The 25,143-nt window shown below is 44.3% G+C and overlaps 1 protein-coding gene across 9 annotated transcripts in view; it reads left to right on the top strand.

Moving 5' to 3' along the window:
• Positions 1 to 25,143, top strand: part of TMEM182 (transmembrane protein 182) — a 464,198-nt gene that overhangs the window by 75,032 nt on the left and 364,023 nt on the right. The gene's annotated exons all lie outside the window — the stretch shown is intronic.

The raw sequence follows: 25,143 nt of genomic DNA, 5'->3' as shown, positions 1-25,143 counted from the left end.
GATATTCTGGATTCTGTCTTTCTCTTTTAATGTGTCCTAATTAGCAGGAGGAGTTTAAGTGCAGCTAACGTACACCGAGCATGAGTGGTTTAAGAATATCCTATTTCCTTGGAGCACTTTGTTGAAACATACTTCATAAGGAAAGGTAGTAATAATGTCACAGAACTGGCTCCTGTTATACTTTCTAGGGACCCGGCCCCTAGTTTATGCCACAAAACCAGAACAGCTAGTTGTGTCAAGATGTGGCCCCAGGACTATGGATAGCCAGTCCATAGTCTATCCAACTGCTCGTGACTTAGGACCATAGCCCGGGACAAAAGTTGGGCCGTTGGGTTCTTCTCCTTCTCCCCTTCCTCCTTCTCTCTTCTCCCCCAGCTGCTGCTCTCCCAGAAACTTATACTGGGGACATATGCAGAGGTGTAAGTGAAGCCAGATCTAGCCTCTGTACCCCAACACCAAATTAATTCTCGGAGACAGAGTTTTGGGTGAAGTAGAAAAGAATAGCTTTATTGCTTTGCCAGGCAAAGGGGGCCACAGCGGGCTAATGCCCTCAAGACTGTGTGTCCCAACCTGGAGGGGTTGTGAGGAGTTTCATAGTAATGGTTCCATGATAGCGTGATTGGCTCGTGGACACTCTTCTGATTGGCTGGTGGTGAGGTAATCGGGAGTCGGCTTCATCAACCTTCTGGTTCCAACTGGTCTGGGGTCTCCGTGCTTGTGGGCAGCAGACAGTTAACTTCTCCCACCTGGAGGGGGTTTCAGTATCTGCAAAACAGCTCAAAGATATTGTTCTGTGTGCCCCTTGAGGAGGAACCAGGACTCTGCCCCAAGGCTGTGCTGTTGTTTCCTGACTGTTCCTCCCTTGTCTCTGCGTCCCCTCCCTTCCCTGATTAGTAACTGTTTGATCCTGCCTGTTGGAACTCAGGGAAGGTCCTGGAGGCTGAATGAAGCCTATTTCCTGTAATCAAGAAATGGATGGGGGACACAGAAAGGCTTTCGTGCCCAGGAGCCCCACAGGGTCCTGCTTGGTATCTTAAGGAAGTTGTAAAGACAGAAGCCAGCAGTCGTCATGGGAAGAGTCAGAAGGCTTAGGGGGATGGAGACATTAGAAAGCACATGAAGCTTTTTGCCAGCAGGTCAGGAAGTCACCCACATGAGAGTGTAGAGGGGCCCCATGAATACCAGATGGCTGTCGTGAGATCCGGAAGCTTTTGCTGCTGTGGCCGTCGGTGCCTCCTGGCCTCCAACTCAAGGATCCAGTCAGCCTAGACCTTTTTGTGTCCTGTTCTTGGCTTTTTGTGAGACTTTCTCTTCTTGTACCATCTGTTTTGTTCGAATATTCCCCTCCCCCATTTACACTAGCTGAGGGAGTCCACATTCTTGGCAACCCAAAGAGCCAAACCAAAACTGAAAAGGAAAATATAGGGGCAGTCCCCCGACGATAGGTCAGTTCGTATTCCCTGTAAGAGTAACGGGGAGAGGGGCAGGAAGTGTGCTCGTGTTGCTTCAGTACCATGGAGGGAATCAGGAAATCTGTATCGTGGAGGACTGATTATTCACCCGGTTCTGTCTAGGGGTTTATGTCTTCTGCAGAGTATTTGGTTTCTAATCTGCCCCCATTCATTGTTATAGTCATATAAATGTCTTATTACTCTTGCTAATTGCAGTGTCTGAAACTTTACCTATTATTTTTAATACCATGATCCTCAAACTTCATGAACAATTGAGTTTTGACAACCATTTCATACAAATGACCATTCTTATCCTATAGACTCAGGATTCAGAATTCACAAGTGCTGGATTGCTGGCATTAAGCCCTGGTGGTATATGAATGAATAGGTCTTGAAGCACTTAGATTTAAAGTATTCTGTGTATAGAGGTGGGCAAGTTCATGATACCAGCTCTGATAAGGAGGCTTTTGTGAGCTACCCTGGGAAGTAGGCTATTGTTTACAACACTGGAGCTTTGGGAAAGTGCATTCTAAGTTTCAACCAACTGACCGACCATTTATAAACAGGGACCCATCTGCATACATTTTCCATGCAGTCACATTAAAAGAAGTGATGAAGAATTTCAAACACAGAACTCTGGTTCTTGGGATATGCTTCATATGTGAGTTTCCACCATGACTTATGAGAGACATGATGTACCCAGCTAACATGGTACTTGTAAAGAAAGGCCAGGCATGGGTTTTGCTATAATGTTCCTTTTTTCCCATACTGCACAGACCTACATTTTCTTCCGTATTATTTGTTTAAAGGTGAAATACATGTGCCAAGTAGAGAAAACTCAAGAAAAATGGAAAATATTGACATAATTCATGTTTCTGTACCCGTTTCTGCATGCCCAGCATGCAAGAGTGGTTGTGATGGACACAGTGGTCACATTTTTCACTGGAATTCATCCTCCTTCATCCGCCTTCATCCGCCTTTATCCTTTATTCTGCCAGGTTTCCACTTTGTACATCATCGAAACATAGCCCAAGGATGTATTTCGGAATTAACCCTTACGTTTCAGTGATTCTCTTCAATCTTCCTCCAAGTTCTATCCACTGAAAATACTTCCTGCTTCTGTTATCATAGTTGCTGTTGCCCTTTTCTGCTGGATTTATATGTCCATGTGTACATTTCACGATTCTGATTGGAAAAGGCCTCACCCAACTTGATAAGGTACAGGCACTTAAGTATGATTCTTCGAAGGTCCTTAGGGGGTTTTGTTGTAACATTCATTCCTGGGGAATGTTGACACTGGCGCTAGGAGTTCTGAGCCAATGGCAGCCTCACATACAGCTGTGTTCAAGTCCAGCACTTAAATATAAGCCAGAAGAAGTTGGAACTATGGCAAACCGCATTTATAATATCGTTTGAGGGACAGCTGGGGTCAGGGCTAAATTTTAATTTATCAGATGCAGAGAGGCAACTCTTGCATAACAATAAGCACAGGCTATCTCACTGAATGGAAAATAACCACATTTTCACCTTGGAAAATATATTCTAAATAGGACAGTAATTGTTTTTAGGAAGCTATTCATGACTTCCTTTTTTCCCCCTCTACTTTCAAGAATCATCCAGGAATAAGGTAAACTTTTTATCATAATTTATACAATGTGGTAATTTTTTGAATAGTTTAGAATTTTTATAGCCTGATGACAGACCTGCCAAATTCCACACAGCCATTGTGCGCTGGCAGGGAGATGGGCTTGGATGACCTGCTGGGTCCTCCTCATCTCTGACGTCTGTGAGTCTTTGAAATACATCCCAGAGCTTAATTATGACAGCGGTCTTTATTATTCTGAGCCCCTAACGGCATACTTCATGGGAACAATGTAAGGAGAGGAGAGCTGGTGCCTTAGCAGTGGTCGACACAAGAACTGGAACAGGCGATTTCAGGGAGGAACTTGCCTTTTGCGGGCAAGTGGGAGGTCGGAGGAGGGGTGGTGGGATAGGGAATAAGAGGACTGCTGGCAGGAGCTTATCAAGCTAATTCTCAATCATTTGTTCACAGTCTGGCATAAGCTAATTATGGATATACTTTTGGTAGAAATAGCAACCGTGTTCATTTTGACCCTTTGCATCGATCTAAGCAGGGTAGATGTCATTCCCATCCTGCACCACATGTAATCCCGGTCCCAGTATCTCCTCGGAATTGTTGTGCATGGAGACTGGAACATCAAGCACCAAGCTCTTTTCAAAACTTTTTAGTTTTAAATAAATTTAAACTTACAGAGCAGTTGCAGCTATAGACAGAGAAACCACAGGCCAACTCTCAAGAAATTCGCTCTGGTACAATACCTCTAACTAAAACTGCACACTCTTTTGGGTCTCACGAGTCTTTCCTCCAATGTCCTTCACCGTTGCAGGATCCGATGCAGGATCCCACACTGCATTTAGTTGCCGGGTCTCCATAGCCTCCTCCCGTCTGTGACCTTTCCTCGGTCTTTCCTTGTTGTTCACGACCTTGACACTTTTGAAGGGTACCGGTCAATTACCTTGTCAGGTGTCTCTCCTTTTGGGATTGTGTGATGTTTTGACAAGTTGGAGATATGGCTTTTGGGAAAGAATATCACAGAGATGATGTAGCCTTGGTGCGTCGTATCCTGAGATGCAGGACATTAATGCCCCACTACTGGTGATGTAACCGTAGTCAAGGTGGGGTCTGCTAAGTCAGCAGCATAGAGCATATTCCATTTCTGTGAATGGGGCCTGGGTTAGCAAAAGAGCTTAGCTAACCTTGTGTTAACTATTAGTTTAGAAGACATGCAGTTTAAACTGCACATATGGGCCTTGAGTAAGTATTCAATGCTTTGCATCATTGGTTGGGCTTGTGTGTTTCATTACTGCATGTATGGGCCTTGAGTAAGTATTCAGTGCTTTGCATCATTGGTTGGGCTTGCGTGTTTCATTTCAGTGCTCTGTGATTTGTGGCCAGCATGATGGATATAGGTCTAAACACATCTCTGGTAATGCTGTGGCTGTTTGTAGCCATCAGTGAGTCAAGCCCTGACCCCACTTTGCCTTGGTCTTAACTCTGAGGCTGAAGGAGGATCCATTGATGAGCGCTACACACAACAGCCCACCTAAAGGAAGGAGCACTGATCCAGTTACCACCTTAGGGGTTGTCTTTTTTATCTGCATATGCCACATGTATCTTTTTTTCCCCTTAACCCAGCAAGATAGGAAAATCAGAGAGAGTGTTATCTTCATTCCATAAATTGAAAACAAAAACGAAACCACCAAAAACTGATGAACCGATGCTGAGAAAAGTTCAAGGACTTGCCGAAGTCATATGGCCGTGGCAGTGCAGCGTCAGCGACGGGACCCAGGTTCTCTGATGCGTAGTCCGCTGACCTGCCTGGACACTCAGTGCACTCCAGCGGGAGAGGCTGGGCGGCTGCAGGTCCAGAGCCATCCAGCACGTAGGCAGGCGGCTCCAACTCTGAATTCATTACCAAGTTATTATGAAAGCCAAGGAACGTTAGTTAATCACTCTTGTTTTTCCACTTGGTGATTGTTAGTTCAGGAATAAAATATTCCTGGGGTTTACTTCTAATTTAATGCCAAGATGCAAATTGTGCCTCACCTGTTTCACCTGAGGTGTTATTTATGCCCAAATTACACCTCCTAGATGAGGACCCATTGTGCATGTTTCCTCCTTTGGAAATTAAATATAATAATAGTAATCAGCTGCATACAAAGCAATTGTAGGGGGTGGGAAAGGCTCAAAATTTGTAACAGCTCAGGAAAAACCATCATCAGGGAGAAGTGCTATGGAAATGCTCAATGCAGACGTAAGAATTATGACATCTCTGCAAATTCACCACCAGAGGCCAGGGTAACACGGTAAACGTGAACTTCATTCAACAAATATATATTGGCTACATATAACGTCAGAGTCTGAAGCTGGAGGGGATTTTATATAACAATAACCACAACTAAAATTTTTGAATAGACAATATTTTAAGAACAGCTTTAGGTTTATAGCAATATTGAGCAGGAGGTACAGAAATTTCCCGTATGTCCTCCGCCCACACCCTGATCCCAGCAGCCTCCCCCATTATCAGCATCCTTCACTGAGGTAGTACATCTGCCAGAACTGATGAACCTACACTGACGTGTCATTATCACCCGTGGGTTACATTAGAGTTCACTCTTGGTGTGCACTCTGTGGGTTTGAACAAATGTATAATGACATGCGGCCACCATTATAGTATCGTACAGAGTACTTTCACTGCCCTGAATATCCTCTGCTCTGTCTATTCACCCCTCTCTCCCCTTAACTCCTGGCGATCACGGATCTTCTTACTGTCACCCCAGTTTTACCTTTTCCAGAATGTCATATCGTTGGAATCATACAGTGTGCAGCCTTTTCACATTGGCTTCTTTCACTTAGTAATACCCGTTTACATTTCTTCTATGTCTTTTCATGGCTTGATAGCTTATTTCTTTTTAGCACTAAATAATATTCCATTGTGTGAATGTACCACAGTTTTTTAAAAAAATCTATTCACCTACTGAAGGACGTCTTAGTTACTTGCAAATTTTGGCAATTATGAATAAAGCTGCTATAAACATTCGTGTGCAGGCTTTGTGTGGACATAAGTTTTCAACTCCTTTGGGTAAATAGCAAGGAGTGTGATTGCTGAATTGTATGTTAAGAGAACATCCAGCTTTGTAGAAATAGCCGAAGTGTCTTCCACTTTGCGTACCCCCCAGCAATAAATGAGCATTCCTGTTGCTCTAATCCGCTCTAGCATTTGGTGCTGTCAGTACTCTGGGCTGTGGCCATTCTAATATGTGTGCAGTGGTATCTCATTTTGCTAAAAGCTCTTGAGGGCTTACTATGTACCGGACACTGGACCAAGCACTATAAATGAGGATCTCATTTAATCCTTACAAAACTCCTAGGAAGTGAGTGCTATGATTTCGTCTTTCCCCCTTACAGAGAAGTAAGGGGAAGCTCAGAGAGGCTACGTAACTTGCCCATGGTCCCATAAACAGCGAGCACAAAGCCACGTGGGCCGAGGAGCTCCTGTGGAAGGTGAAGCAGCCGATCTTGGACAGCGCTGGTGTGCTCCTCCACACCCCCCTTTTACAAGGACATTGACTCCAGATCTCTGAAGGGCTCCCTGGAAGTCACGGCTGCTTAGGGACAGGAAGAGAACTGGTCTTTGTCGGCCCTGCCCAACTTCTCAGCCATCGGTCATGTGGAGACTGGCCTCCGACATAATGTGTGCAGTTCCGGATACTGATGAATCTTGATATATGACCACTATTCCAAGGTTCTCAAACCCAGTGCTTATTTTGAATGTATTTAATATAATTTAATGCTCAGATTAGAGACGGAAGACCTCTCTTGACTGCAGCATAAACTTAACATCGCCTTGCTATCTGCTTGAAATATGCTCCCTGCCCCGCACACGAAAACCAGGTGCAGATGAGCCTCTGTGTTATTACGGGACCTCCCTCCAATGCTAATTGTTTTCTTAGGTAGTTTCCATTCCCAGCTCTATGCTACCTGTGGTGTTTCTAATTTTTTCATACGTGACAGAGAATTCTTAGAACATTAGTTCCAACCCAATTCAATTTTGTAAACAAATGTTAGACATAAGAAGGTGACCTTTGTGGATTTTTTTCAGTTTAGGTGGCTGTAATTCCAAAAATGTCAAGAATTGTAGAGTTGCTCATTCAAATAAGGAAAATCATTTGTTTCTAACTTGAATTAGAGAATAATAGAAAAGCACCAACTGTAAAGCACTAACTTCTACAGATTTCCTGTAGAATGCTTTGCTGTTGTTAATAGGACGGAGATTCTGTTCTTGGAAAGAGGAGAACGTGTAAAACTGACGGCAGAGTCAGGGTGAAAGAGGCCAGTGCAGGCCGGTATCATCTTTACGTGCGGCGGTGCTGCGAGCGGGCTCTGTGGGACTCTGGAGCCCTGTGATGCCACCTTGATGGGACCACTGAACCCCCCGTGCAACACGGTTCACAGAACAGTGGTGGAGCAGGAGCGGGCGGGGGGATGGGCTGGTGCAGGGGCTGAGGGGGTTTGGGGAGGGGTGTGAGCCTCACTCCACCAGGCGGTAGAGGTGGGGCTGACGGGCCCTTAGCACCTCCTGTGGACTTGCTTTAGCTGCGTTCTCCTGTTCTCTATTCATGGGCTACAAACCCCTTCACAGTGAACTTATTAGTAAGAAATACTCTAACACAACATTGTAAAGCAACTATATTCCCATAAAAATTAATTTAAAAAAAGAAATACTGATTCATGTTTTTAGATGACCATTTACAAATTCACAAAGTCTTATTCCCTTTACCTTGATAAACTGAATTATCCACTTCCACCCCCATACATGGTGTTGTATTTCTATTTCCCTACTTTGGGCTAGGTTTCGTGAGTCTTAAATTTCAAAACAGAAAACCATGAAGCTCAGTCCTCACTTTTGACAGAAAGCTCTAGTTTGAACCGAGGACCTAACTTTGTTGGTTCAGAAACGTACTGTTTTTTCTGTTAGTTCCACCGCCTGGTACAGTGGACCACGAACACCCTGGGCGTGGTCCCCCTCTCAAGGGCTCATGTGTTCACAGAGTGTAAAGCACATAGCTATGGGATAAGTGTGTATAACGTGTTAGGATGTGCAGGGGATGGAGGGCTTCATTTACCTGCAGGTGGTTGGGGAAGGTTTTCTGGAGGAAACTACCAAGTACTGTCCTTGTCTCTCCCCAGCGTCCTCTGGTGATTCACACGTCACCTTTGTCGTTTCCCACATGGAGGCCCCTTCTCACTTGTCAGTAGTAACTAACATCCTGAGGCATCAAAATCCTCAGCACACTTTGGACACTGGTGCAAAGGACAGGGAGGTCACCGATGGCGTTTGCAGTGGGAGTGAGATCCGGGGCGCATTTTAGAAACGGGGCTCCATGGAGAACGGATGCTGGGGCCTGGGGTGAAATGACCATGAGGACTTGAACCCATGAGGGTGTCACAGCTGTTCAGGCAGAGAGACCCCGAGAACTCAGCCAAGCCTCTGGCACAGGAGGGGCAGCGAGGGAATGGATTTAGATACATCTTGGATGTGAGAAGTGAAGGAGAGAAGTCAAGGATGGCTTGTCTCTTACAAGGTGCATGAACCAAGTCCTGGATTCCATCTGAGGGAACAGCAGGCCTTCTTGTCGGGACTACGCTGTAGAGCATTGAGTAACCAGCAGCGATCGTGCTTGTGTTTAATGTTTCTGATGGGCTCAGCTTCCCAGTTGATTTTCACCTGTTTATTTTGCTCTCTTCTTCATTTGACCACGAGCACTTTGGTCACCAGGAGTTTTCTTTCTGCCTTTGTACTTAACGTTTGTTTCACATGGTGTAAACAATGGGGGCTAAATACAAGCGACATGCCATTTTCTGACTGGTTAGGATCCCGAAAAGGACATCACAGCTGTCCTCTTAAGAGGCTCTGTGGATTTAGTCTGTTGATTTAAATGCTTTAGAAGGAGGCAGAGCAATTTCCAACAGCCGCAGGACCCATCTGAGTTAGCACTGATTTCGGATTTCTTTGCTTTTAGCGGCTTCACGTCATACCCAGCACCCTATCCTAGATAGTCGAAATGTGCCTTTTCAGCTTTTTTTGAGCACTAGAACAGCACAAGTGTAGGTGTTAGATATGACCGACATGGCAGATGGTGTGACTTTGGGGGTAAATATTGAAACACCTTAAAACTCAAATGCACTGCAGCTGTAGCTCGTGGCCAAACTGTTCAGAGAGAAGTGTTTGCTAGTCCAGCTGACACACGGCCAGTGTGGTGTCATTCTCAGCACGTGGCTTGTGAAGTCAGGAGGCCAGCAGTTCTACAGCAGAGAAGGGCACGGGGACGGAGAATCCCAGACTGATGGGTAAGAATGAGTTGCACAGATTACAGTGGACAAAAATAAAGTTTCTCAGGGATGCTGCAAACTGGGGAAAGGAGTGTAGAATTCTTTTGGGGAAAAAAAGTAACAAGGAATGGAAGTCACATGAATTCCTAGTGAGAACCAGCTCTGGGTGTGTCGTTAGAAGAAAGAAGAAGCTGAACCTGCCTCCTCACAAATCTTAAAATAGAGGTTGTAACTTGCAAAATCGCCACTAGAGGGCTTGCTTCATCTATAAAGAAAATTTTCCCTTGGAAACCCGGGAATTTTCCAAAAGGCTCTTGAGCACATCTCAAAGGGTGGGGGGTATTAGGGTGGCGGGGGGGGGGGGGGGTTGGGGGGGAAGAAAAGGGCAGCCTGAGATAAGAGACTTCTATCCTTGGGTAACAGCTGGGGGAGGTGTGTGTCTCAGCGTGAAGTCACTGCGGCTTACGAGGCTGTTTTTTCCTGATTGTTGTGGCCTCAATATACACAGCACATATTCCAGGGACAAATTCAAGACTATTTACTCCAACCTAAGTCTTCTATGGGGGGACACAGATCTGGCGAATGCTCCACTGTGCTCCACAGGGCCTGTCCACCTAAGACAAGGCAGGAACCACAGTGGATACAGGCATCTTCCTGGGTCGGGAAACTGCTCTTCGGGCACAGAGAATAGGGGACCACAGAGTTCGTGTCTGGCCAACTCAACATCTTAGAGAGGCTAAAATAGAGACCTGAGGGATAAAAGCAAAAATGGAGAGAGATGATTAAAAAAAGAACGTTTGACAGACAGTGTAAAATTCCAGCTTCTTCCACAGAAAGCAAAATATTCCCAGAAAGGAGCAAATTCCCAGCGATAGGGGGAGTCGGAACTCAAATAAGAGCTCCAATTGTAGGCATTCTTTGTTGGTAATCCTTCCATTCTTATAACATTTTCCAGATCTGCCATTGCATGAACTGCGTAACTGACAAATCTTCAACTCACATTATATTTAAGTGGTTTCCCCCATCACTTCTCACAGTTAAAAATACATCACATAAATTACTATCCTGCCTAGTGAAATATGCAATGACTCTGTTGTCTGCCGTTTATTTCTAAAACATTTTGGCACTCTCCGCGGAAGTCGTCGTCTTCTCAGTTACGCCAGGGGACTTTTTTTCAATTTTACTTTGTTATTAAGTACAGCATCACAGAGACCCACGGGTGGTATCATGGCTGGGGTGTGATGGAGGGGACTGATGGCTACATGCAGAGGCGGGAGAGGAAGCTGGACCAGTCACACAGCGACAAGGAGACGTAGGCTTGTCCCCGTCACTGGCCAGTCCCTGGGGATCTTGCTGCTTTGGGACCTGGCTGGAACTCACCCAGCTCAGAGGGCACCAGAATCCGGGTAGGAATCATCCTGAAGAGCTCCGCACTCACCCAATGAGAAGCAGCTGTTGGAGGAGGGCAAGGGAGAACCTGCCGCCCCCCACCGTCCCTGCCCAGGACCCCCCAGTGAGGATGGGGCTGAGCAGTGCTTTCTTCCCAGCAGGTGTCACTGTGGAATTATTAAAATAGGGAGAAGAAAAGGAGCTGCGTGTTAGCTAGCTGAGCCGCAAATCAAAACCCTTGAACCAAAATTGTACCCAGGCTACGTAGCAATGGCACGGAGGAATCAGAAACACTCCCTCCGCTGACTCCGAGGCTGAGAATCTGCAGTGACTGTGGTCTTTGATCTCTTTAGTTCACCTGGCTTTTCAAGTTTTAAGAAACACAATCATCCATACGGACATTAACAAGGTAGATATCTACATTTCACAGTGTCAGTAAGGATATAAGTGTTTCTCCTATTTGCTGGCAGTCTGGATAGGTGTTTTGTTTGTTTCTTAATGAGGAGGGGTAAGATGTTATAGAAAGAACTCAGGAATCTAAGGCTCTCGGTTCAGATTCTTGCTTCTCCAACCCATGTGTGTGTTACTTTGGACAATTTACATAATTTAGAGCTTTGAAGCTCAGTTCCATGACAGGGTAATTGCGAAGGTTAAATAAAATAATATTCATGAAAGCACCTCTTATGGTTAGTTAAATCTGAATCCAGATGCATCACTGAAATACTGTTTAGATTTCGTTATTATCTTAATATTTTAATTTCATTTTGAATAGATTCTGTTCATACATTATTACCCATGTACAAATTATAACCTCTAGGAAGATAACCTGCTTTTCTCATCTGGGTTCCAATGCCTACTGACCGTCTCTGCTCAGACGTCCTGCTTGGACACGAATGCAAAATCATTATCTATATGGTCCAGTGTCCTTTCTGCTCTCTTTATTCCATTTGCTGGTGCTGTCCCCTTTCCCTGGCCTTGAACCGTTGGGATCACCTCAACTTGTCCTTAATCACGACCCTCCATTTCCAAGCAGGTCCCTGAACCAGCAATATCATTTTCAAAGGCTGCACCATCTCCTCTGTCTGCTGCTTTTTCGCATTGCTTGTTGGCAGGATTACTAGTCTGGTTTCCTATCTCAGTGGCTCCTGAGTAGCTGGGGAGGTCTCCCCAGACACCAGTTCCAGCCCCCCCCGGATCCATGTCTTCAGAGTTGTAGAGTATAGGGGCCCAGGAGGACGTGGCTTTGACATACACTCCGGATTTTGTTGGGGACCATGGTCACATACACCTCTGACTTCAAGTCAGTTCTACCTTTAAATCCAAAAGGCACTTCACTCATAGAAAGCTCTTCTTAAAGACATATTTTTATTTTGTTCTTTCCCTGCTCTGCACCTTCGGGTCTCGCATTTCATAGAGAATGGGCTTAACGTCAGAGTCAGGGGGCACCACTGTGTAGCAAAGTGCCTGGCACCTGGTGTGAGTTTACTTACAATAGACACCTCTCCGTGGTCGCCTGGATCACAGCCGGTTCCCCTTCCCCGGGGACGGTCTTGATGCGTAGGGGGGCTACTGGCACTGCCCTTTGGCCACAGCTGTTGATGCAGAGGGAAGGCTTCTGATCCAATGGGTGCGGAGAGATGCTATTGCCAAGCAAAGGAGATCTGTAACGCAGAGACACTGGGATCTGAAGTCATGGACACTGAGACCCATGAATGGCATTCCCTCCCCTTAAGAACCCTGGCTGCCAAGGCTCCCGGACTCGGCCGGGTTCTGCCCACCTGAGCCTCGGCTGCCCAGGTCGGCCCCTCAGGATATCCTAACATTCCCTCAATTACCCTGACATCCCCCAATAACTAGTCTTTTTTTTTTTTTTTTTTTTTTCCTAAGTCACCCAGAGTCAATCTCCCCTGTTAGCAAATGACAGATATAATCTGATACATTATTGGAGATTTAATCTGTTCATGATATAGTTCCAATCATGTAATTTCTCACAATTCCCTGAGAAATTTCTTCTCTAAAACCCAACGGTTCTCCTATAAATTTCACTCTTCTTCGTGGAATTTCCTCTCCTCCCTGTTACTCGTCTCTCAAAGCCTTTCTGTCCCAGCCCCTTCCTGAAACTTCTTTAGTGGTCAATGGTCTCTCATTCCTCGGAGCTCTTACACCACTGCTGGTACAAACCATTCACTGAACATGTATCACATCTGGGTGTAGATTGCCATTTATCTTTCACTTGTAAATAAAGCATCTTCCCAATTAGTTGCAAGCCACTTGGAAGCAGAGAACAAATCTTGAATTTGTCTTAAAATCTTTTTCTCTTTGATGCTTAAATGCTTCTCTACTACTTTTACTCCTAATGCTTATTGTTTAAATGTTTCTCCTGTACCATATCATGTCTTATAAATATTTATTGAATGAATGGAGGAAATGTATACCTGTTTAAACTTATAATTAAAGAGAGCTGGGGATAATAGTATTTGTTTTTCCAAAAATGCTTCCAATTATCCATTCCCTCATCAGTTCACATGCAGCAGGGAAATGCAACAGTCCCTTTGTAGCACATTGGTTCCGTAATTGCTCCTGTCAGGGTGATTAATGGATAGGGCTTTGTGACCAGGAACCTCTACGGTGACCCAGTGGTCAGCAGAGGCCACTTGTCTCTGATATTTCTATCCCTGCATGAGGTTTTTTTAAAAAACGAAATTATGGCTTTGGAAAATAACTAAGGTTGCATTATGGTACATTTGCATACAGATTCCCAGAGCCTGTCCGTAGCTAATTGCATCCAGGCAGGAGGCTTGATTTGCTTCCCAGGCCCTCCTGACTGGGACTTGGGCCAGTCCCTCCAGGCTGAAGGCAGGCCTCTGCCTGGGGCCAAAGGTCTTTTCTTCCTTGGGCTGCCCTCTGCATGGGCCCGCCTGGCCTGCTGACATCTCAGGCTGAGGCTCTGCTCTGGTCCTGCAGGGCAAGGCTGGACAAGGCAGGGGATGGGAGGCTGCAGAGGCTGATGGGAATAGGGGTCCCCCACTCCACCGGCATTGACTTAAGGTCCAGTCACCCAAGGTTAAAGGGTTCTCCACCCTGACATGTACACCCTTCATATTGGTGCTGTGAGTGACCTTGTTCCTCTTCTTCCGAGACCCTAAAGTTGCTCTAGGCTACAACTGCCCCCTGGTGACTTGATGGAAAGTAACAGCTCTTCCCCAAGGAGGAAAATAGCAGTGGCTGGATCTAAGGGTGGAAGGCTACCTGAGTTCCGGGAGCAGAGAAGGTGTGGCTTTGGAGGGTGACACTCAGAGACTGTGCTCCCTGGGGAAGCCTGAGGGCCGTCAGCCAATGCTGTTCCTGTTCCACCTGCCACTCAGGGTTCCAGGTCCCGGGGAGCTGCTGGTGTACTGGTCCTAGCGAAGCAGTATTAGTGTACCAGGAGTGTAACTCAGTGATGCTGTGCGGGGCTATACATATTCAGTGGATGTTCCCACTTAACCCTCACAACAACCACACGAGGCAGGGACTCTTATTAATCCCATTTTGCAGTGGCAGAAACTAAGGCACAGAGAAGTTAAGTAACTTGTCCGAAGTTGCACAGCTCCTATTCTTATAATAAGTATTCTTATAAGAATAACAAGAATTCTTATAAGAATAATGAGTACTCCTGTAGGTACTCTTCCTGATTAACTCTTTCCTAGTAATCATAGAAACCTTGCAGCTATATTTCAGGATTCAATTTAGCAATATTAGGTAAAAGCCTTCTACTTGATCATTTAACAATTATTTATTGAGCACCTATTAACATGTAGCCTCGTTCTACAAGTTGAAAGAAATACCAAAAAAAAAAAAAATGATAAACACTGGCAACAATATAGTGTAGGAGAAAAGAACTTTTTCTCCCCGTGCCTGCCGTGTTATGTGTGGCTCTGGCTGTAGGCGTAGCTGCAGCTACAGGTGTCCATGTGGAGGCAGGCACCGTTAGCGGAGCCAGGCTGGGCAGCAGGGCGGTGGTCAGGAGGGCAGCGCCCGGCTCGCCCAGCTTGTCTGTGAGAGGCTCTGTTGCTCACTAGCCGCATGACCTTGAACATTCATTTAACTTCCTCGTATCTCAATTGTCTCCTCTGTAAAGTGGGAATAATCATAACTCCTAATTCTGCGGGAGGGCGGTAAGAATTAGAATTCGTACATGATGAGGGCTTAGAATAGTGCTGGATACATTGTGAGCATCAACTGCAGCTACCGTTTTCCTTGTCTTTCTGCATCTCTGTGCGTATCTAATTTAGAAGAACCACTTCCTCCTGGAAGCCCCTCTAACCCCGGCCCCCCCCCAGCACCTTCCCACAGGATAGGTTGGCTGTCCCTTGGGCAGATTTCTGTAAAATCCTGTGTGTTCTGCATACATGTTTAGTCTGGACCTACCATGTGCCAAGTACACAGGAGGAGCAGTGAGCAGACAGGCAATCCTTCTCTGCTGGAACGTAGCCTGGCGGGAGTGGTATTTAGTTGTGAAACCACCAATAAATATCGAAAGCCCAGGAATCATAAGGAGATGGTCAGGGGACTTCACCTTCTCAGAAGCAGAGGTTAACTGGAGGTGAAGAAACGCTTCCGGAAGGGTTGACATTGAAGGCGAGCCCCGAAGGAGATGCAGGAGTTGGCATGGGTCGGGGGTGGGGGCAGGGAGAGGATGTCTAGGCAGAGAGAACAGAAGGTGCGGAGCCTAGAATCGTCAGCACCCGCCGGGCAGCAGGCAGAAGCTCAGGGCCCCAGGAGCGCGTGCACGTGGGCCGGGCCCCTCGGGGAGCTGGGTGGGTGCTCTGCCCCGTTATTTTCCCCTGAGTGCTCTGATGGTGTAGACTTGCCTGGATCCTCACATCAGTGGTGTGATTTACGCCCAGTTTAAAACTGGGGAAACCGAGAGATGAAATAACTTGCTGTGCTCAGCACCATGGTAAAGGGCAGAGCTGGGACCTGAGCCCAGGCTGTGGAGCAGAGCCCTGCCCTCTGGGTGATGCTAGGTCAGCTCCACGCATAGACAGGAGACCAGTTAGCCAGGGAGCGCTCAAGCCTCTCCGGTAAGTTTATGATCACAGACGGAGACTTCTGTGGAAGCCGTGACGCAAAACAAATCCTCTCTCTTGAATTGATGGAAATGGCAATTTGGGGAAAATTGAAACATATCCAATGACTTTTTGGCATCTTTTAATCACCTGAAGTGATCTTCTTGATTCAGAAACATAACATGCATTATTAACAAGGAGAGTTACTATTGCCCTGGTCGTATTGGTATGTTTTCTTATATCCCACCCCCGCCATCCCCAAGCAAAAAAACAACAAAAAAGAAAACCACCAAAACTAAATGTTTTTGGTGAGAAATATTTTTATAGCTATTTTTAAGTGAAAGTTTTAAAAATTCAGTGTAAAACATATCTTTGTTATCTTTACCTGTTTGGAAAACTTTCCTCCTCCTTCATAACTCTAACCTTTTGTAAACCAATGGTTGCTCTATGTTGTAGTTCTTGTTCTTATGAAATTCAAACCAGAAAAATCAAAGCTGACTGGCGCCCAGTTTCATGAGTGTGCTCTGATTTGTTGTATTTCCTGGAGGATTAAGTGGGGCCTTATTGTGAGTGTTCAACAACAAAAAAGTTGAATACGAAATCGAATTTGAATACAAAATGTTAATTTGACTTTGAGTTCAGGTACTGTTATATTATTATTAAAGTAGGTTAGGTTTTTTTCCCCAAGTCCTGGAGGACTATATTAAGATGTGTTCAAGGAGTGAGTTTTTTAAAAAGAGAAATGGACATCTCCTACGCTTGTTTTCTAACATTCCACATCATAGAACTGAATGAACAGGGAAATAAATGTATGCCTTACAGAGTTTAACGTGTCTGACTGAGAAAAGCCTTTAACCGGAGAAGACAAAATGGACTCCTAAGATTTGTAGACCTTTAAAGAGGGATGGCGGCTGCTTTGCTTAATCAAAGTTGTTTCAAAAGCCAGCTTTCCTTTGTAGGACCTGATGTGCAGTGTTTACAACAGCACATGTGTCATGTGAGCAACTGAGGTGGCAACTCTGCACCTGTGTGTGTGTGAAGAGAATTAGCCACAGGACAGATTAAAAAGATATATGTACATGGATATACACACATATCTAACTCAGAATTATCAATAATTTCCCCTGTAAATTAGCAGGTTATTGAAACAGATTGTTATTGAAGGTATTTTCAAACATGCAAGTATAAAGAACAGTATAATAACCCCATGTGTTCGTTCCCTGGATTCCACAGGTATCAACAGTCTCCCAGCCTCCTCTCATCTACCCCCAGCCCTGCTCTTTTTTTAAAAAAATTTATTTATCTATTTTTGGCTGTGTTGGGTCTTCGTTTCTGTGCGAGGGCTTTCTCTAGTTGCGGCAAGCGGGGGCCACTCTTCATCGCGGTGCGCGGGCCTCTCACCGTCGCGGCCTCTCTTGCTGCGGAGCACAGGCTCCAGACGCGCAGGCTCAGTATCAGTAGTTGTGGCTCACGGGCCCAGCTGCTCCGCGGCATGTGGGATCCTCCCAGACCAGGGCTCGAACCCGTGTCCCCTGCATTGGCAGGTGGATTCTCAACCACTGCGCCACCAGGGAAGCCCTTTTTGATCTATTTTAAAACAAATCCTCGATACTATATTATTTCACCAGTGGATACTATCTATTAGTTAAAGCGCCCTTCTTTTACAAATAAACCTCAATAGTATTATCAGCAAAAGTAGTCATGATTCTGTATTATCACCTGACACCCAGCCTGTATCCAGTTGTCCCCAGTTGGCTCAAAAATGGCTTGTTACAGTTGATTCGCTTGACTCAGGATCCGAATGAGATGTACATACCCAGTGCATCTCATCGGTGTATCTAAGTGCCCTTTAAGGTAGCTTCCCTCCCCTCCCTGCCTCTAGCTCCCTTTCCTTCTTTTTTTTCTTCCTGCCATTAATGTGTTGAAGAAAAGTGGGTTATTTGTCTTGAAGACTCAGGGTTCTTCTGCATTTGGCTGATTGAATCCTCCATTTGGCTGTGAACTGATGATAGATCTGAGACTTGGTTAGATTCTGATCCTTAGCAGGAAAACCTCAGCGGGTTTTGTTTTATTTAAATAAGTCTCTCCCAGGAACGACCACCTGGTGGCAGTGTTAGGCACAACATCTCCTTCTTGGGTGCGCCTGCACATTGGAAGCGACCTTGCCCCGCCTCTGCCTTGATGCTCTGCGTTTTCCTGGTGCCTGCCAGCCACAGTGGCGCACGCACCAGCAAAATGAACAGCTTCAGGCCAGCTGGCCGCTCATCTTGCCCAAAGCCCCTCTCCTTGGGGTCCGCTCAGTGCCTGTGCCTATAATGAGGGTGGCTGACAAGATCTGCCTGGCTTGGTTTGCCTGCCTCGTCATAGAAATCACTGGCTGTCCTCCAGATTAGTTCGTTTGAAAGTGTAAGAAAGTTTTTTGGTTGGAGACTGAAGGTTTTTAATTTGAGTTAAAATAAGCAATAAGGCATCAAGGGCGTTTAGCTAATTTGTTAGAAAATAAAGGCAGCCCACGGTGTTTATTCCACTCATGATCCCCTTACCCAGCTCCCGGGCGTTTTCCCAGAAAGAGAACAATCAACTTTGTTGGTTTCACCTTCAGTTACTAGACAGCTTCAGGGAAACAGGAAGTGCTCGTTTTTTCATCCTCATGTCAGACACCTCCTGGATGGATCAAGTTCATCTTTCCAAAACTGCTTCATCAGAGACTGGAACAGAAACAGACACAGCACAGGGAATGACAGTGTTGACCTGGAAGGGGTTCTACATTAAGGCTGTGGCACCAGCTTACTGACTTATACTTAACCTTGGATTATTCGTCTGTAGAGTGTGAACCCCTATCTGTAAGTGACATTAAATGAGTTAATTTGTGTACCTGTTAAGTAGTTGCTGTCAATTTACATTAACACACAAGCAAGCAAACTCAACTTAATTACATTGGGTCTTCAGAGTGGGAGTTTGGTGAATTCTGGACCATTTAAAAATTTGCAGGGCAGAAATAGAGACACAGATGTAGAGAGCAAACATATGGACACCAAGGGGGGGGAAAGTGGCGGGGGTGGTGGTAGTGGGATGAATTGGGAGATTGGGATTGACATGTATATACACTGATGTGTGTAAAATAGACAACTAATAAAAACCTGCTGTATAAAAAATAAATAAAATAAAATTCAAAAAAAAAATTTGAATGATCACGCTGAATGAGAGGCCTGACGTTCGGGTGACAGAGCAGGGCAGTGCTTGAACTATTGCAAAATCAAGAAATGAGGAGAAAGTAATTCACTAATATGTGACTAAGGCACACTCAGCCTCTGCACCGGATATCTGCAATTGATTTGTTAGTTACAATTGGCTAAGAGCTGTTTTACCTAGAGTATTTCCTTCCTTGTAATTTAAAATTAAACCTTCAGCCAAGGCAAGTAACTTTAATTTGAAAGAATTTCAGACTCTACTCCTGAGACTCTAATTTCTCTCTGTGACTTTCTGGCTGCATACTCATTGTGCATCAGAGCTGCGGAGGTCAGCTCGCTAAAGCGATTTATTTTCTTAACAATTTGGAGTATATTATTTAGAGCATTTAAACTGCTTTTAGGGAAATTACTGACAAGTGTATATAAACGCAGACCCAGGTCACTGTAAAGAAGAGAAAGAGGAAGAAGAAAAACACCCTTGTTCGACATCCAAAAACCATAATTATGGTCATAAATAATCATGTGCTACTCTAATAAATTATGGGATGGTAAGCCAATATAACTTGTACAAGATTATTTAAAACATTTCCTGAATTAAAAAAAAATTAATCATATGGTTCTTTCTGTAACATCTTGGGTTTGAACTGATTTATTTGATGATATACCAATGATGAGAAGAAAACAGGAATATTTAAGGAATTAATGATAGAGTGCCATGAGAACTCTGCCAACCACTTAAAAAAAGAAGCCAAAATATTAGCGGTATAAAATATGTTTATATACATTCAGAATTTTAATGAGATTCCTTTGATATGTTATAAATTAATTGCCAAATTGATCTGTGTTTAAGCAGATCATACAGGTATTAAAAATAATTTAGGTAATATGTATAGGTGCAGACTTAAAAGTTCATATTTAGGAATTTTAGTAAAAATGCATTCCTCAGCTTGAATTGGTAAAATCCTTAGAGATTATTCTGTTTGTATCCACTGAAAAACAAAAGTTAAGAAATTTTATGGTTAGCTGAGAAAAGCTGTGGTATTTTTTCTATAGAATCCCCCCCCCTCCATTTAGACTGTTGCTGGATGATTCTCATTTCTACACTGTAATTTCCAGCTTATCCTAAATATAGATGCTGGATTTGAGCCATCCTAATTAAACTGTGAAATTCTTTTGTAGTGAGCACTGATGCTTCTGAAATCAATTTCAAGGCTTACACAAGCAGTGTATGTCACCTTCCTGGTTTTCTTTCACTTTATGAATTTATCTAGAAATGATAAATCGCAAATAATATTTTAGTGGCAAATTTGTACCTTTTTTCATCCAGGCTGTATTTTATTTAAAAAATATCATTATAAACTTTCTTCTGTGCTGTAGAGATTGAATTCCTTTTTTCAAAAGTTTCCCACCCTAATGCAACTCCCCTCTTTCTACACAAAGTTTAAGTCTTTATATAATAAGTGAAGAAAGCGAGCTAAAACGGTTTTGCCTAAGGCTACCTAAAACAAGTTTGGTATCCTTCTGTTGTTACACAAAATTCATGTCTTTTCTTGACACACAGCTGTTAGAGATAATGGGATTTTCACGAAGGGAATAGAAGGTGAGAATCATACACAAAATTTCAGCGCAAACCAACTCACAGAGTGAGGCAGAAGACTGCAGTATAGACTCTGGGGTGCTGGCTCAGGAGCGCCTGTGGTTCCGAAGCCTTGCTGGAAGCTGGCCCCCAGCCCCCTGGAGTTGCACCCAGGGACTGTTCGGAGCTGGATAGTTCACGTTCTGGGTTACCTCGAGGGGAGTCTCCATCTACCTTGGAGAGCTCCAGGCTGCAGTCTTTGAGCTGGGACTGTGGGAGACCAAGTTTGCTCTGACTACAGCGTGAAGCAGGGAATACAAGAGGCAGTAACAATTCCATAAGAAAATTGCAAACCATTTTTAATGAAACCCAAAACCCTGTATCTGTTGGAGTTGCAGTTTGAGAGTAATTTTAAATGGACTCTGATTTGTCCTTTGACTTCAACTTCCAGAACGTAATTTTACTAGAACTTTTCCTGATGGTTGTGAGGTAGTGGTAGTGGTGGTTGCTCTTTAAATTGCCTTGGAAAGGCAGAAGCACATGAAATAGTGTGTTTGCCCCAGGGCTTACGGGGTCAAAGAGCAAAAAGTAAGCACTCTGTGAGCTAAAGTTGGCCTCAAAGTGTTTCTCAACCCTAGCTACACATTAGAATGGTATCTCAGGGCTGTTGAAATAGACAGAACCTAGTCCCGCCCGTACACCAACTAAATCAGTTACTTTGTCGGGCGGGGGCAATGCATGAGTATATTTTAAAAGCTTCCCAGGTGATTCTAACTTGCACCCAGGGTTCTGATCAGAGTGGGGTTTCCAAATCTGGATGTCCTCAGCAGCCCAGGGGGTGTCCTGTGGATTGCCTGAAGAGTTGCGAAAGTCTAAAAATTAGCTTTAATATGCTTTATTTAAAACAAAGTTATAATTTTAGATAGCTATCTTAGAAGGAAGAGCAAGCAGGAAGGATGCAATGAGAGGTAAAATAAATAAATTACACAGCAGTATGGTCCCAGGTTTAGTTTTCTCTGTGTTGGTCTAAGTTATGAAAAAAATAAAGGAAAATGGGGGTTAAAATATAGAAATCATGACAAATTTGATATGCAGCATTTCTTTTTTCAGTTGATCTGGTACTTGGCAGAAATGTTATATTTTAGCTATGAGATTATATACCATTATAATAGTGTCAAGTGAACATCATGAATATCACTGAAGAAATGGTCCATCCTTGAGCTGAGGTTCTAGCGTACAGTTACACTTTGAAAAGGAAGAAGCTTTTCCAGTTCTAATTCAGCTTAAAGCAGTGGTTCTCAGACTTGCATGCAAGAGAATCATCTGTAAGCCTTGTTAAAACAGATTGCTGGGTCCCATTCCCAGGGTTTCTGACTTATTTGCTCTGAAGTGGGACCTGAGAATTTACATTTCTAGCAATTTCACGAATGATGCTGCTCTGGGGCCCATGCTTTGAGAACCACTGGTCTAAAGCATTAGAAAAGCATTTCACAAGTTCATTTTACATAATATATGTCCTGGCCTAGGTTCTCTAGAAACAGAGCCTGAGGCTAAAGCTTATATGCTAATAGTTTACCGGGGTGTAGGGTCCCTGGGAAGCTGGCATGAGGGAGACGAAAAACAGGAAGCAGGGAAGGAGGGAAGACCCACATGAGGTGTGTGCTGCTGTGTTGCAGGCGGCCCTCACATTGTAACAAGCCAGCTCATCGCCTGGAGAGAGCAAGGAGGGGAATTTATCTACCAACTCTCCCTAGTCTTTCATCAACAACTGATTAATGCTGCCCCAGGGACGGTCCCCCCACTTCTGGGTCGTGTCATTTTCCTGACCAGGCGGCCACTGGAACATCCAGCCTCCATGGACATAAGCCTGCCAGAGGGCAGGCGTGGCAGCTGGCACCATGCACAGGCTCCTAGGTCCAGAGGCTCCAGCACGAGTGACCAGTCCAAGATTCAGCTGTTGCTAGGGTGACTCCCGTCAGGGGAAAGCAAGAGCACCAACCCAGAGTAGCACATAAATGGACATTAGTCAATGATCAGTGCTTCTCAAGTTATTTGCTATGCAAGACACGTTTTAAAATTTTCCATTGGTTCATGGGCTCCTGTCCTACTGAGTCCTGCTGTGCCAGGCTGGCATGTGCCCTGTGACATGTGATTCAGTGTCTGAGCTCAGCAGCTCCCAGATACTGCCAAACCCCGTCCAAGCAGAGGAGACCTTGGTTGCACAGCTGGAGGTCATGGCCATGCCAAATTGCTGTACAGGTCTCTGGATGCTTGCTCTCAACTTTCTTTCTGTCCTTTTCTCCCTGTGAACTGGTCGAAGGGTCTAGGAAAGGGTCTTTGAAGTTAGGTAAACTTGGTATATAAATTCTGTTTCTGCCGTTTTCTGACTGTAATCCTAGGCAAGTCATTCATCACTATGAATCTCGGGGTTATGTATGTAAAAATAGGGACAAAAGAATTACCTTGTTAAAGTGATGCTTAAATGGGTTGTCATATAGTAAACATATGGCACTTAGAAGTTGTTCACAAATGTTAGTTCTGGCCCCGTTGCCTCTCTATGATCCAGCAAGCCTCCTATTAATGTTTTAGGAATGACCTAATCAACTATATTGTGGTTTGAGATTAAAGGGAGGGCAGAGGTCCAAAAAACTGATGCTGGTTTTTGACCATCTTTTCTCCAAAAGATAACTAATGGTTGATAAGGGAGAAGCTGAGAGAGGGAGAGACTGGACATTGCTTTTGACAATATCTAGGGCCTAAGACAGCAAGGATTGTTACCTAGAACCTGTTAAAAGAGGGTGAAACACCTCAGCTTAGGGTTGGAGCTCCTAAGTGCTACAACTGAGAACTATCTCTCTGAGGATGGCACCTCAATCACTAAAATTGGAGTGAATCTTGGAGTATGAGTGTCCCCACGTACCTGGCCAAGCAAACATCAGATATCTATGAAGGCCTAGACTTATTTCTACGTGTAATTTTGCAAATATAATACCTAGAAAACGGTACAAATTTGACTAATTTAGCTGATTGAAACTTATCTGATTGAGATATAAGACAGCCTGACATAAAACCAAAGAAAGAAAGCCAGATCAGGGGTCAGGATATTGGAGATATCAGTGACAGATGGACATTCTGGAATTTAAAAATATAATAACTGAAGTTGAAAATTTAGTGGAGAGTTTTATGACCAGATTAGACACAGCTAAAGAGAGAAGGAATGAATTGGGTGATAACTCACAAGAAAACATTCAAATCGAAGCACAGAAAGACAAAATATTAGAAAAATTAGAAAAGAGGGTAAGAGGCATACAGTGAAGTTTTAATAAATGTTTAATTGGAACCCTACAGGTTTCCCAACACAATCTTCCCTCTGGCCTCCTATGAGTCCTGCCCCTCTAACCAACAAAATACATCCGCACCCTCTCAAGGCCCACAAAAGTTTCATCCCATTCTAAACTCAGCTCAAAGTTCTGAATGACATTATTTCAATCAGGTCCAGGTATGGATGAGGTGCCTCAGGTATAGTTCTTAAGTACAGCTCTGATGGAGAGCACATTTCTATCTGTAAATCTGTAAAACTAAGAAGAGAATTTATATGTCCCCCACATATACATACAGTGGTGGGACAGATAGGGGATAATTGAGACATTCTTGTTCAAAATGGGAAAATCAGGGGCCAAAAAAAGAAGTCATTGGTCCATAGCAATTTTGAAATCTTGTTAGGAAAAATATTGGAAGTTTGTTGATTAGGTCTGCAGGCCTGGAAAAAAGTCTCCATGACTCTTGATTCCATCCTCAAAATCATCCTTCTTTTTCATGAAATGTAGCACTTGTTTGCAACTGAGTAGTTTTCTTTACCTGCCTCCCGCCAATAGAATCTGGGGGGTCCAAATGGCTCTTTTCATTGTGTACTGATTCTGATTATTTCATTCCAGGTTGATCATATTTCCCCTAACAAAATTCTCTCAAAAGCTTTGTGGGCCTCCTTAGAATCTCTTTGTGGTTCACTCCATTAAACAAAGCCATACCTCTGGATCCCTTTCTAGTGAGAACTTAAGCTTTTCAGAGGGCTTCTTGTTCAGTTGAGAGGATCTGTGAAGTACACCCTTACTTTTTTTTTTTTTTAATACATATATCCCCATATCCCCTCCCTGTTGCATCTCTCTCCCACCCTCCCTATCCCACCCCTCTAGGTGGTCACAAAGCACTGAGTTGATCTCCCTGTGCTATGCGGCTGCTTCCCACTAGCTATCTATTTTACGTTTGGTAGTGTATATATGTCAATGCTAATCTCCCAATTCATTGCTATGAACATGGGTATACAGATATCTCTTCGAGACCTTGCTTTCAATTTTGGGGGGTGTATACTCATAAGTGGAATTGCTGGATCGTATGATAATTGAAGTTTTAATTTTAATTTCCCTTTCTCTTCTTTGTTCGCACAGCTCCTGGGGTTCAGCTTTGGTCTTGGCCCCACCTCTGTGTGTAAGTCACCCCCAGGCATCTGTTCCCGCCCAGACAGGACGGGGGTAAAGCAGCTGCTGATTAGGGGGCTCTTGCTCATTCAGGC

The sequence above is a fragment of the Balaenoptera borealis genome (genome assembly GCF_965194805.1).
Source record: "Balaenoptera borealis genome assembly, chromosome: 15".
In the NCBI taxonomy this organism is placed as follows: domain Eukaryota; kingdom Metazoa; phylum Chordata; class Mammalia; order Artiodactyla; family Balaenopteridae; genus Balaenoptera; species Balaenoptera borealis.
This window is presented reverse-complemented; position numbering and strand designations above follow the sequence as displayed.